We start from the raw sequence: 3976 nt of genomic DNA, 5'->3' as shown, positions 1-3976 counted from the left end.
CTCTGGGCTTCAGTCCCTGTGCTGCTTACCCAGAAGCCTTCTTGAGCTGATCCCAGAGCAGGGGGTGGTGGGAGAAGGTCAAAGGCCGCTCTGAGTCCCAGGCCTTTATCCTACCACCCCCTCCTCCTCACCTTGCTCTCTGGACCCACTGATAACATTCCCTGGGACAGGATCCAGGCTCATGTTTGGGGCCCTCCCCAAACCGTGGCAGCTGGGATTGAGTCCCAGCGCTGAGTACTCTCACCTCGGGCTTCAGCTTCCTCAGCTCCCCTGGCTAGGCAACTGAAGGGAACCAAGGTTGTGGTGAGGCTGGTCTGGTGGCGAGAGGGGCCAGACGAGCGCTACCGGGGCAGTCAGCTGTCCAGGAGAGGCCTGGGCCCTTCTCGGAGTGAGGTGTCCCTTGGGCCCACACTGGGAGCTGTAGCCTGGATGGCAGGATCAGGGGCCTTTGTCTTCTGGATGTGAAGACATCACAGCCAAGAAATTCTAGGTTTAAATGATGACTTTGGCATTTACTCATATGACCCAGGGCCAGAGATCTAACACCTCAGTGCCTCGATGTTCTCCTCTGTAAAATGGGGCTAGAATACCGATATGCCAGAATCGCGGTGAAATGTAAATGAGATACGTACAAAGCAGCTGGTTCATGGCGGGGGCTTCATAAATCTCTCTCCCTTTCTCCCAAACACCTTGTCCTTCCCTAGACAGCACAGTCTGAAGGTGGGAGGAGCCTCCAATGTAGAAGTAGAGCTTTTGACAGGCGGCCCTCTTCTCAGGAGGAAGGAACTAAACCCACAGTGTGAAATCACAGGCCTGAGAAAGTGACCTGGCTCTACCCTCAGAATTCTTTATCTGTGGCTGAGACTTGAAGTTTCTCCATACAGATTCATTCCTTTGACTTAGACCTTGTTATCTGCTAAAATACAAATAGATTCCTGTGAAGTAGACATTATTAACCCCATTTTACAGGTGAGAAACCTAAGGCAGGGCCAGAGGCCTACCCAAGTACCCATAGCCCATCAGTGGCAGAGCTGGGAACAAGAATCCAGGTGTTCAAATAGCCACGCTGGTACCAAACCGCTTGGAGAGATGAGACCCTTGGAGATCTGTGTCACTCACTCATCAGAGTCAATCCGTTTCAGATCCTGAGTACAGATTTTGGTGATGGGGTGGGGAGGAAAGGAAGGTGATTAGGAGGTCACGGAAGGATGTGGACATTGGGGAAGGTAGAGGGCAACTGTGTCCACTTCCCTCTTCTGTTCTGGCCTGTTCCTCGGCCCCGGGGGTGAGGGCCACAGTGGGAGTCCAGGTTCCAGGCTGGGCTGGGGCAGGCTAGAATGCGCTGGCTGGAGCCCTTGGCCCTGTTTCCTCCAGCTCTCTTTCCATGCATGTGGAGGGTCTGGAGGAGGCTGTGCTCTCTCTCCTGCTCAGCAATGGGCCACTGATCCCAGGGAGGTCAGAAGACGCTGGCAGAGAGACCCAGCGGTGAGGTGCCAAGCTGGGCAGAGAACCTGGGTGTGCGGGTCCATGCAGCTGGGCTGCAACCTGCCATGGGGCCTGGGACCTTAACTCTTTCAAAGGGCTTGGCCCCTTTTTGTGCCTGTATCCCTCCCAGCAGCTCCAGCTGGGTCTCAGTAGGGCTATCTCAGTAAGGGTCTTATCGGTGGCCCAGACTAAGCCACCTCTCCCCGCCTTCTTCTCTCCCTCCCCCGCGACCATGGCTGCCCTGGAATGAGGAGACCGCTCCAGGCTTGGCCCCCAGACCATACCTGGTTGTGGGAGGAGAGGAGGGGGGTGGGCGGGAGAAGGCCTGACCAGCTGAGGCCAAAAATGGTCCTCTGGGGTTGGACTGACTCTGCTTCCACTTGTGTCCGAGTGAGGCTTAGCACATGAGCCTCTGTGACCCACGCCCCTGCCACAAGGCTGGACTGGGCAGTGCTGATTCAGCCGTGCCAGCCAGAAGCCCACTGCTCAGACGGTCAGTCCAGGAGGCCAAACTCAACTGAGTGTCCTTGGTGACTCACTGCCCTCCTCATCTCTGGCCTGGAGGAGGGAAGGGATGGGACACTGACCTTTGCACCCAGCCCAGGCTGGACTGTGCATGATTCGGGAGGGCTGCAGGGAGGTAAAGCGTTCAGGGGTAAAACGTGGCTCGTACTTGATGACCACTCACTGCTCCAGGCACCATTCCCAGCATTACTCAGATTAGCTCCCTGACTCCTCAGGAGGCAGGTACTATTCTACGCCCTGCTGAGGCAGACGGGGCTCAGAGAGGTTAAGACACTCACCCAAGATCGCACAGTCAGTACGTGGGGAGCCCACACGCAAACCCAGGGCGTCCGACTCCAGCACCGGAACCCTTAATAACTACTGCGAGACGGCACGGGCTGCTCCAGAAAGGAGGAGCTCCCTGACGCTGGAAGTGACCACGGGTGGTGTGGGACACTGCTGGGTAGTGGGGACTCTGCAGAAGGGGTGCAAGCATCAGAAAGCCTTCTAGCTGTCTTCCATCCCACGATACAGCAAGCCACTTCTGGTATATGAAAAAACGGAGACATGGAAGTCAGGGTTAGCACAGCTGTGGTCTAGTCCAATGGCAGACTACTGGAAGCCCATCTACATCCCAGGCACTGCACTCGCAGAGGACAGCCAGCAGTGCGATACGATGGGTCTCATCTCATAGTCTCTCACGGTGATGTGTGTGGTCCAGCAGAGGGGCCCAAGCTGACCAGGCTGTGTCGCCTTCTTGGTGGATATCTTCCTGTGTGTGATCTCATTTGGAGAGAACGTTGGAAGCCCAAGGAGAAGATCTCCTGGACACCACCACCATCCCCATCATCCCCTGGTGAGAGGCCCCCTGAGAGCCTCAGGTCCTGTGATTCATCACGAGCTGGCCGCTCCCACCCAGGGAGTGTGGCTGGAGAGGTGGGCAGAAATCAGGCCTCGGGCCAGCCTGCCCCTCACCCTGCATCACGCCTGCCTGATGACCCCCGGAGGGTTGGGTCTAACTCTGCCACTCTCAATGGAGCAGTGAGCACTCTTCTGTATTCCCTGCTTTGATCCAAATTAGGAAAATAGTAATATTATTATTAACAACAATAACAACTAATTTTTAGTGCTTACTCTGTCAGGCACTGTACTACTCACTTCACCAGCGATATCTCATTTAATATACCCAACAACCCCATTTTTCAAAGGAGAAACTGAGGCTCAGGGCTACGCCAAGTTGAATCACTAGACCAAGGTGACACACTTGGCAGTGATGGGACATGAAGCACACTTACAGTTAACACCTTCAACACGGGACACCCCCCAACTCCACCCACATTCCCAAAGGCTTGCAGGGGTCCCCTGCTCCTGGGTGCACCTTGACCAGAGCACTGGATCTCAGCTCGCTGCCCGCACCTGTGGCCCTGGATGTCCCAGCCCAGAGTCTGCTGCTCTGAGATGGAGTCCGGTTCCGGGGATGTAGGAGTGGGGGGCCACTCCTCACTGGAGCAGACAGAGGAGCTGTGAACTTTGCCTCCCCATCACCCCCACCAAGCCTGGCAGAGACTCAGAGCTGCCACAGGGCCTCTGGGGCATCAGTCCCAGGTTCAGGTGTTCCCTAGGCCTCGTTTCTTCCCCAGCTCATGGCCCCTCACCCATCCTCCCTTCAATGCTGGGTGGGGCATGTGCACAGAGCTTCTGACTGCTTCCCGGGCTCCAGTCTGTCGTCAGCTTCCACGTTGCCTTAGAGTCACGAAAGTCCAAGAGGCCTCCTGGGAATGTGTCACCTTCCAGCGTGGAGTCACAATGGGGAGGAAGGCGGGGAGTGCAGCCCGGTGGGGATTTAAATGCCTGGCTGGCTCTGAGCTTCAATCAGTTCGAACAGCAGCATAGGTGAGCTGCCTGAGAACCTCTCCTTTGGCCCCCTCTGAACCCAGGAAGGATCCAGTGCAGTAAGAGACTTTTCCAGCCCAGCAAGGAGCCCAGG

This window comes from Lagenorhynchus albirostris, chromosome 9 (genome assembly GCF_949774975.1).
Source record: "Lagenorhynchus albirostris chromosome 9, mLagAlb1.1, whole genome shotgun sequence".
In the NCBI taxonomy this organism is placed as follows: domain Eukaryota; kingdom Metazoa; phylum Chordata; class Mammalia; order Artiodactyla; family Delphinidae; genus Lagenorhynchus; species Lagenorhynchus albirostris.
This window is presented reverse-complemented; position numbering follows the sequence as displayed.